This window comes from Heterodontus francisci, chromosome 1 (genome assembly GCF_036365525.1).
Source record: "Heterodontus francisci isolate sHetFra1 chromosome 1, sHetFra1.hap1, whole genome shotgun sequence".
NCBI lineage: Eukaryota > Metazoa > Chordata > Chondrichthyes > Heterodontiformes > Heterodontidae > Heterodontus > Heterodontus francisci.
The window spans coordinates 263,351,206-263,362,478 of NC_090371.1; positions in this window are offsets into that span (position 1 = coordinate 263,351,206).

An 11,273-nucleotide genomic window follows, 5' to 3' on the forward strand; every position below is an offset into this window, starting at 1 on the left:
TATATTAAGTTGATTTTAGCCACAACTTGAGAACCAACATGTCGTTTATTTCAGAATATTAGATGGCAAAGGCATGTCTTGTGAAAGCATGACTAACATACTAAAAGACTATGGTGAGAGTAAACCCACCAACATGTAAGTTGTGAGTACAAAAGCAAAATGCTACAGAAAATGCTGGAAATACTCAGTATGCCGAACAACATCTGTGGAGAAAGGAACAGAGTTAACCTTTCAGGTGGATGATGGAATGTCCTTGACTTGAAACATTAGCTCTGTTTCTGTCTCCATAGATGTTGCATGACCTGCTGAGTGTTTTGAGCATTTTCTGTTTTCATTTAAGTTACCTGTACCTTAAGAATCATTTTATTTGCAAAGTAATAGTGACTACCAATTGGGGAAAGGCAAGAGAGTTATAATTTGTTAATTATCTCCACACTTTTGACTGCATCAATTGTTCCTCCTGCACCTTCCAATATAGGTTTGTTTATTCAGAAGAAGAGCTATTTGTAAAATTATCCCTTTTAGGACCAGTTCAGAATCTACACATGCATTGAGGAGCTCAAGGCAGAGCTTGTCAAACTTCTCTGGAGTAAGCTTGTTTAAAGTGCCTCTGACTACCCTACATAAGAAATATGCAAAAGAAAAGGCTCACACTGTATGACAAAAAAAAATGGATCTTATAGACCAGAAAATACAATCTCACTTAATTCAGTACAAAGGAGCTACCAACCTCTCTGGGTCACATAATTTGAAGGCAACCCTTCAATAATATTCACTGATTCTAATGCATAACATTGTGTTCTGCGTTCATATTCCAACCGTGAACTCCTTTTTTTTGCCTCCAGCACGAACATTAAAATCTGTCTTGCTCTCCAGACAAAAGAAGAAAACCCAGAATCAAGAACGTTATCAGATTTGAACGTACTTTGAGTGTAGGTCAGGTATTGCCATTCTACTGTTGTAATTTCTTTGAAGTGAAGACCGACATCACGACAGAGAAAGTTATCTGCTTTATTCTGTGTTGATGGCTTAAAACACCTCATTGGACCAGCCAAAGACTATCATTCTATCATAAAACCAATTGAATCACCTTCAATAAGCTTCAGGAGTAGTCCCATCACCAATTTACTGTTCTTGCTACCATTCCAATGTGTTTACTGCACAGATAATATGGTAAGACTTTCTTGACAGCATTTTCAAATACTGTTTGATGGCCAGGGGCTTAGCTGCAAATATTTTTTGAGCTGAAATTGTACAGTTTTTAACTTTTTGTTATTTAAGTTTGGTCTTGGACACTGGGCTGTCAGCAATAAAGTTGTAGAGTTTGGAATTCTAGTATATGGGATAAACATTTGCCTGTTCCTTTTTTTGGGTGCAGGGGTCACGACACAAGACAAGGCGAGCCGCTATAAGCAGTGTCCAAATCACACGCAGCTTCCACAGTGCGGACTGTGACACTGACCACTCCCTGGTGTGCAGCAAAGTTAGACTCAAACCAAAGAAGCTACATCACTCCAAGCAGAAGGGCCACCCGCGCATCAACACTGACAGAACTTCTTATCCACAGCTGTTACAGAAGTTTCTAAATTCACTTGAAAAAGCCCTTCAAAACACTCCTACAGGGGATGCAGAGGCCAAGTGTGCCCACATCAGAGATGCCATCTATGACTCAGCAATGACCACCTTTGGCAAATGTGAGAAGCAGAATGCAGACTGGTTTCAATCTCACTTTGAAGAGCTGGAACCTGTCATAGTCACTAAGCACACTGCACTGTTGAATTACAAGAAAGCCCCCAGCGAGTTAACATCCATAGCACTTAAAGTAGCCAGAAGCGCTGCACAAAGAACAGCCAGGTGCTGTGCAAATGACTACTGGCAACACCTATGCAGTCGTATTCAGCTGGCTTCCGACACCGGAAACATCAGAGGAATATATGATGGGATTAAGAGAGCTTTTGGGCCAACCATCAAGAAGATTGCCCCCCCACCCCCCATCAAGTCCAAATCAGGGGAAACGATCGCTGACCACTGCAAGCAAATGGATCGCTACCTCGAACTGTACACAAGGGAAAATGTCGTCACTGATACCGCCCTCAATGCAGCCCAGTCTCTGCCAGTCATGGATGAGCTGGACGAACAGCCAACAAAATCGGAACTCAGTGACGCCATTGATTCTCTAGCCAGTGGAAAAGCCCCTGGGAAGGACGGCATTACCTCTGAAATAATCAAGAGTGCCAAGCCTGCTATACTGTCAGTACTCCATGACCTGCTTTGCTTGTGCTGGTATGAGGGAACAGTACCACAGGACATGCGCGATGCCAATATCATCACCCTCCATAGGAACAAGGGTGACCGCAGTGACTGCAACAACTAACATGGAATCTCCCTGCTCAGCATTGTGGGGAAAGTCTTCGCTCGAGTTGTTTTAAACAGACTCCAGAAGCTGGCTGAGCGTGAGTACCCTGAGGCACAGATCGGCTTTCGAGCAGAGAGATCCACCACTGACGTGCTGTTCTCCCTTTGCCAGCTACAGGAGAAACGCCACGAACAACAGATGCCCCTCTATGTTGCTTTCATAGATCTCAGCAAAGCCTTTGACCTCATCAGCAGATGTGGTCTCTTCAGACTACAAGCAAAGATCGGATGTCCACCAAAGCTACTAAGTATCATCACCTCATTCCATGACAATATGAAAGGCACAATTCAGCATAGCGGTGCCTCATCAGACCCCTTTCCTATCCTGAGTGACGTGAAACAGGGCTGTGTTCTCGCACCTACACTGTTTGGGATCTTCTTCTCACTACTGCTCTCACATGCGTTCAAGTCTTCAGAAGAAGGAATTTTCCTCCACACAAGATCAGGTGACAAGTTGTTCAACCTTGCCCGTTTAAGAGCGAAGACCAAAGTACAGAAGTTCCCCATCAGGGAACTCCTGTTTGCTGACGATGCTGCATTAACATCCCACACTGAAGAGTGTCTGCAGAGACTCATCGACAGGATTGCGACTGCCTGCAACAAATTTGGCCTAACCATCAGCCTCAAGAAAATGAACATCATGGGGCAGGACGTCAGAAATGCTCCATCTGTCAATGTCGGCGACCACGCTCTGGAAGTGGTTCAAGAGTTCACCTACCTAGGCTCAACTATCACCAGTAACCTGTCTCTCGATGCAGAAATCAACAAGCGCACGGGAAAGGCTTCCTCTGCTATGTCCAGACTGGCCAAGAGAGTGTGGGAAAATGGCGCACTGACACGGAATACAAAAGTCTGGGTGTTTCAAGCCTGTATCCTCAGTACCTTGCTCTACAGCAGTGAGGCCTGGACAACGTACGTCAGCCAAGAGCGACATCTCAACTCATTCCATCTTCGCTGCCTCTGAAGAATCTTTGGCATCAGGTGGCAGAACTGTATCTCCAACGCAGAAATCCTCAAGGCAGCCAACATCCCCAGCATATACACCCTACTGAGCCAGCGGCGCTTGAGATAGCTTGGCCATATGAGCCGCATGGAAGATGGCAGTATCCCCAAGGACGCATTGTACAGCGAGCTCGTCACTGGTATCAAATCCACCGGCCATTCATGTCTCCGCTTTAAAGACGTCTGCAAACGTGACATGAAGTCCTGTGACATTGACCACAAGTCGTGGGAGTCAGTTGCTAGTGATCACCAGAGCTGGTGGACAGCCATAAAGGCGGGGCTAAAGAGTGGCGAGTCGAAGAGACTTAGCAGTTGGCAGGAAAAAAGACAGAAGTGCAAAGGGAGAGCCAACTGTGTAACAGCCCCAACAACCAATTTTATCTGCAGCGCCTGTGGAAGAGTTTGTCACTCTAGAATTGGCCTTTATAGCCACTCCAGGTGCTGCTCCACAAACCACTGACCACCTCTAGGTGCTTACCCATTGTCTCTCGAGACGAGGCCAAAGAAGAAGGTCATGATTTGGAACCTGCCCATACCGTGTCCATTGGAGGTGGGCAACATGTAAATTTAGTGCTCTATCTCATTACCATGATTGCAGCATATGGCCATTGGAAATAGGATTTAAGAGCAGGAGTCGGCCATTCGGCCCTTCTATCCTGCTCTGCCATTCGATAAGATCATGGCTGATCTAATTGTGGTCTCAACTGCACTTTCCAGGAAACTATGAGACCATAGTGTCCAAGACCAAACTAAATTACAAGGGAGGATAGACTCCCTTGTCTATCAAAAACCTATCTTACTCAGCTTGAATAAAATCAATAACCCAGCCTCCACTGCTTTCTGGGGAAGAGAATTCCACAGACTAACAACCCTCTGAGAAAGATTTCTCCTCATCTTCGTCTTAAAAGGGAGATCTCATTATTATACTGTGTCCCCTAGTTCTAGTCTTCCCCACAAGAGGTATCTGAGTGGGTTCCTCACTGCTGGCATTCTCTTCTCTTCTGGTTGCCTCTGCACTCAGCAAGTGCCTGAACAGCATTGTGCTGAGAGCACATGGTGCCACCAGCCCTCTCTTCTTAAAGGCAGTCTGTCCCTCCTAAAGGGAGGTTGCACTGAATAATGTTGCTGGAGCCTAAAACATGGGACGTGGAACAATAAAGCAGAGAGAGGGTTCCAGGGTGATGGAGACATCAGTGGTGAGGCTAGGCAGGAGGAGAGATGCTATGGTTCCATAGGGACCTAGGAGACCCTCAAAAATGATCCTCAGAAGGGAGTAGGAGCAGGGGGACAGGGAGGACAACTCCAAGAGTCTGGACCTGAGCACCTAGCAGCAGTGCTACAAGAAATCTAACAACCTCATGTGGGCATCTTCACATACATCTCCTACCCCTCACACCACCAATCTTTCACACTGCTAGGCCCATCACTCACCCAGTAGCACCCTCTGGCATTTAAGATTCAGACATAATATCCAAAATACTCCATTTCACCCTCACACACCTACCAATGCTGTGAGCCTCACACTGCCTCCATACACCTCCAACGATTTTTTTTCATTCATTCATGGGATGTGGGCATCGCTGGCCAGGCCAGCATTTATTGCCCATCCCTAATTGCCCTTGAGAAGGTGGTGGTGAGCTGCCTTCTTGAACCGCTGCAGTCCATGTGAGGTAGGTACACCGACAGTGCTGTTAGGAAGGGAGTTCCAGGATTTTGACCCAGCGACAGTGAAGGAATGGTGATATAGTTCCAAGTCAGGATGATGTGTGGCGTGGAGGGGAACTTGCAGGTTGTGGTGTTCCCATGCATTTGCTGCCCTTGTCCTTCTAGTTGGTAGAGGTATTCAACAGCATTAAAACACAGCACACACAATCATTGACATACTACCCTCTCTCTTGCAGGACAAAGTAGTAGACAATAGAAGGGAGAAGAGCAGAACTACTGGGAGACAAGGACACATGTATTTTCTGAGCAGGGGTCGGCAATGTGTCCATACACTGACACCCAGTATCCGTGACAAAGAAATTTGAGGTCAGTGGTCATTTTAAATGTCTTGTTCCAGGTCTTTAAACTTGTGTTTTAGATAACCTAGTGGCTAGGTTTTTTTAAACTGGGTTATCCAACATACAGCCCACGGGCTAGAATCCAGCCTGAAAATCCTCTGTGACTAATAGCGGGCTGCCCATGGCTCGGCTTTGATAGACGGCTGTCCTATTAAAGTGTACGTCAGGCAAGAGGGTTAGGCGGGGCCTGTGTCTGACGGACAGCAGCTGCCCGTCTGTGATTGCTCAGTGTCTGTGACTGACAGCGGGTTGAGCGCTGATTGGTGGTTTGTGGCAGGTGTGCTGGGCTAGGCTGTCCCTGCTGATATTGCATGGTTCAGGGAGTGAGCGGGAATGGTTACTGCGGGGGAGAGGGAGATAGAGAGAGAGAGAGGCCGAGGGGAGAGCAGGATGTGGACCAACACAACCAGAGGCATGGGGCGGAGTGGCACTGAGGAAGCAGTCTGAGAGTCAGGCAGCCCTTTAAACAAGAGGCCTGGAGAGCAGTGGGTGGGGACAGAGAGAGAGAGAGAGGAACGTGAGAGGGGAGAGAGAGAGGGGAGAGAGAGACGGACTCAGAGGGGAGAGAGACAGACAGAGAGGGGGGAGAAAGATGGGCAGAGGGAAGAGTGGTGGGCACAGAGAGGGGAGGGAAAGAGACCAAGATCACTCCTGACAGATGGACATCGATCTGAATTCTCTGCATCGCTGCATCAAGTGTACGGGTTGACACTGACTATTGCGCAAGCTAAAACAATGCCAGGCATTTCACTGAATAAGGAGAAATGTCTTTTAAATTGGATTGTGTTTTGATGGCATTAGGCTGGCTGTACACTTTTTATGCGGATTAATTGCCCCCATGTCCATGGCTGTGTCAATAATTTTGTCAAATGTCCAGTGCTTATGCCTATCCCTGCTCCTGAGTCCTATGGAACATCATGGGACTGACTGTAACAGAGTCCAGTGGTATCCAACATCGCTGAGAACATCGAGGATGACATTTAGTGTGTTTCTGCCTATTTCCCTTCTCAAATCCTAGCATACCATCATCCTGCGATCTGGAATGATAAGCAAGCTGATGATGGTGTGACTTTTGCTTCCACCTCATACCCCTTCCCTCACGCCAACCTTCCTCTTCTTATGTCCTGCTTTCAGACACTCAAGAACTGCTGTCTTCCAAGTCACAGCAGCCCAAGGAGGAAGAGAGAGAGCAACAACACAACACTAATGAAGAGACCCATCACTTGACCTGACACTCGCAGCCACCAGCTAAAATATTTGCACTGCACATGCCTTGGAGGCAAGTATACAGCTGGGATCAGCACGTGTTGAGTCATCTGGGTATGAGTGGGCTGCAGCCAAGCCATGGTGGAAAGGGTGGTTTGTTTGCCAGCTTAACAGACTGTGAGGCTGCAGATGAGTTCTGCTGCAGAGGACTCAGATGAGGAGAGCATTGTCAAGTAGCATGGAAGAGTTCGGCTCCAATTTGGCAGAGGGCATCACACCTAGCTTGCTTTCTCCACAGCCTCGGCTCCATCTCCTTGCTGTCCTCATATCTGTGGCAGCCTTTGTGTGGACCGGTTACCTATTCCTCTGTCCTCCCAATGAGTGTCCAGCAGCACTCTCTGACATATCCAGGAACTCACCACAACACCTCCAAAAACACCCCAGAATACTTCCTTTTGATCACAGACCTGAAACAATGGGCTGGATTTTGTAGTCCTCTGGAAGGTGAGATTTCAGACAGAGGGGCTGGAGAATCCATATGGAGACTATTTATGAGGAGAAGTCTACAAGTGAAGGATGAGGGAGAGCTCAGGGGGGCTGCTTGCATGGACCAAAAAAAGTTTTAAGCAACACAGAAGTGAAACCTCAGGGAGATATTGATGAAAGCACACTAGTGTGAATGCAGGACTGGCAGCCTTTTAAAGATGGCACCTGCTCCAGCATCTGGTGATGCTGTGAATGGCTTCACCATTGCTGCCCTACCACATGATTTGGGGGGGACGGCCGCCATCATTATGGCTGCTGACATCACAGGTGGGACCAATGCCATTTTGCACACCCGCCGCCACTCCCGGCGGGATTATAAAATTCAGTCCGTTAACTCTGTTTCTCTCTCCACAGATGCTGGCTAACCTGCTGAGTATTTCCAGCATTTGTTGTTTTTATTATCTTACCTGCAATTCGGGTGCCCAGCCCTATAAGAAACACGAATGCATGGGTCCATCTTGCAGCTTAATGCTTGTTGTTGGCAGAGTGATGTACAAATATATTGCCTGGGCCTGCATGGTCCAAGCTCAGGTATCCAGCTATCACATCAGACGGTTGAGCTGTGGGACCTTAGGATAATGCTCCTACCCAGCCTTCCGGTGCATGGTGAGAATGCAGCATGGGCACCCTTATCAAGAAGGCACACCATGCAGACTGCGTGAGATGCACAGCACACCTCAGCAAAACAGTCCCATGCCTCTGTAGCCCTGCTTCTACCGACACTACAGAGATGGACTTTGTGCCCAATGTGTATCAACATGGCGCCCATCTTTTTTTCCGATACTAAAATAAACTGATAGAAATGATTGGTTTCTGTGTTGGACTTTGAATCTTACCATTTCCTGCAGTTCTGCTGTTCTCCCTTCACTTTCTTCCACTTGGACTTTGTCAAACATATTAATTCCAGAACAAACAAGAATTTAAACTGGCATAGACCTCAATCTTCTATTTTTGCCAAAAAAAGTCATGCCACAGGATACTTTTATATCAAATGATTTGAAAAGGTCGTTTTAAAACCGTTAAGGTAGCCAGGAGCAGTTTATTTAAAGGAAGCTTCTCTGTGCATTTAATTCTATTATTTGACAATAAGTTTAGAACAGGTGGTACCAGATGGTTCTGTTTTAACACAATCTAACCAATATTTCAGTGATGCACAGTTTCTAATAATAATTTTATCTACACAATTATTTACACAATTACAAATGAGACAAGGAACAAAGTGAAGCCAAATACATAGGGCTGAATTTTACCAGTGCTCTGGGGACAGAATGGGAGGTGGGGGAGGGGTGGGGTGCTGTAAAATGGCAAGGGAAGGTGAGGGATGGGGAGTTGGTGCACTGACGTTCATCTTCCGGCTGCCATCCCATCTTGTCAGTGGTGGGGAAGATGGCAAACAGCCCTCCCCCCAGAGGCCAATTGAATCACTTAAATGCCCAATTAAGGGCCTATTCCCACCGCTGCTGGCATTTTACGAGAGACGATTGGAGTCCTTTTCCACATGGGGAAACTGCCAGCTAAGCCCTGGCAGCCTCCCAGCAGACTTGGGGAGGAGGGGTCCTCATATTCGGACACTTTTTGGCCCACGGAGGAACCCGCCAGTGGCAATGGCCACTCCCGCAGCAACAGCGCCACCTGCCCTCACCCAACCCCAGTGCCCCCGCGGGTACCTACGAGACTGCCGCTGACAAGATATATCCCCCCACTTCCGAGCCTGTCGGCAGGACCCTCGCCACAACATCAAAATCCAGCCCATAATAAAAGGACAATTTTACTTCTTGGCAGAAAATATACTGATGTTCTTTGACAAACCAAAAATACGGTCAAGGGAGATTTCCCTGGGTTTATGCCCAGGTGCACTAGATTGCCTGAGTGTAATGGATACCAGAAAATGAGGCAGGTCGATATGCATGCTTGGAAAGGAACCTACCCAATTTCGTTCTAGTTAAAATAATGGATGAGTATAACAGCCAACTCCTTTACAGACATATCATCTGGTGAGCCCAATTCCTGTGTATTCCCTGTGCTTTAGAAATCCAGTGCACCTGGGTGCAGGACCAGGAACATCTCCCCTCTAATGTTAATCACACAGATGTGATTTACTCGAATCATAGAATCACAGAATAGAACAGCCAGAAGGTGGCCATTCGGCCCATCAAGTCTGCATTTGGATAGACTGGAGAAACTGCAGTTGTCCTCATCACAACAGAGAAAGCTAAGAGCAAATTTAATCGAGATGTTTAAATTCATGAAGTCTTTAGCTAGAGTAAGTAAAGAGAAACAGTTTCCAATGGCTGAAGGGTCAATAACCAAAGGGAACAGATTTAAGGAGATTGGCAAAAGAACCAAAGGTGACATTAGGTAAAACATTTTATGCAATGAGTGGCTAGGATTTGGAATCCACTGCCTGATAGGGTGGTGGATACAGATTCAATCGTAGCTTTCAAAAAGGAATTGGATAAAGAAATACCCCAATCAACTAAACAGGACATAGATAGGCTAGCAGAATGGGCAGACAAGTGACACATGGAATTTCATACGGACAAGTGTGAGGTGTTCCATTTTGGCAGAAGGAATAGGGAGAGGCAATATAGACAGAGTAGTGCAGTTCTAAAGAGTGTGCAGAAACAGAGGGACCCAGGTGGCAGGACATATTGAGAGGAGCTTGAAGAGCTTCTGGGAACTTGGGCTTCACAAATTGAGATATTGAGTACAAAAACAGGGAGGTTATGCTGAACCTTTATAAAGCTCTGGTTAGGCTACAATTAGAGTATTGCATCCAGTTCCGGTCACCATACTTTAGGAAGGATATGAGGGCCCTTGAAAGGGTGCGGAGATTTCCCAGAATGATTCCAGGGATGAGGGATTTTACCTACAAGGGGCTGGATTTTAAGGAGCCTTTGACATTGGGATCTGTGGCGGGTGGGGGAGGTGCTTGTACATGGCCCTGTAAGAGACCCACCACGAACCTCGATGCCGGCAGGGCCTGGCCAGATCCTCCTGGCAACAGTAGGGCACCGTGCCAGCTCCCCCTACCCCCGCCGTTCAATGACGGAACCACAATCATATATGCAAATGAATACAATTAATAAATTTGCATGTACTAGCACTTAATCTTGATGGACCGCTGCGAACTTCGGCCCGGTGGCTGGCACTCCCACGCCTTCGGATCCCCGTCTAGGGAAACGAGGTGCCATACTGTAGGAAATGGGGAAGTAAGTTTATCAGAGCATGCTGAGGGGACGGGGTCAAATTAACATAATGGGTGCAGGAGATGGTGGGAAGGGTTGTCGTTTAAAGTTTGTGCAGTTTTGGTGGGGAGTGGGGGGGAGGGTCAGGTGGTAAAGGTAAGTGTTTTTTTGGAGGGAAAGGGCAAATAGTTAATTTCATTGTTATTGGGGGGGTGGTGGGAGAGGGACAAAAGGAATGCATTTATTTCATTTTATTCAATCTGTCTTTAAATATTTAAATAAGCTGGTAGGGCTGACAGCCCTTTACAAATGGCGTCAGCGCTTGCACAAAGCAGCTGATGCCATTGCCAGGAATGGACAGCCCGCTCCCCACCCCCCCCACATGATTGTCGGGGGAGGTGGGGCTGGTGGTGTGGCCTGCCCTGGCTATTTGAATGAGCTGCCATGCTTGAGATTGCAGCAGCTGTTTGGCGTGCGGCCTGCCATTTTTGGAGCTTGCTGCCAAGATCGGTGGCGAGCTCATAAAATCCAGCCCGAGGTTAGGTTAGAGAAGCTGGGGTTGCTCTCCTTGGAGCAGAGAAGATTGAGGGGAGATTTAATAGAGGTGCACAAGATTCTGACATGTTTGGAAAAGGTAGACAAAAGAAAAACTGTTCCATTAGCTGATGGTAATAACTAAGGGACACAGATTTAAGGTTTAGGGCAAGAGGTGCAGGAGGAATGTGAGAATAACCTTTTTACACAGTGAGTAGTAATGGCCTAGAACTCGCTACATATGAGGATGGTGGAAGAGGAGATGATAAACGATTTTGAAAGGAAATTGGATGGCCATTTGAGGGAAATAAACTTACGG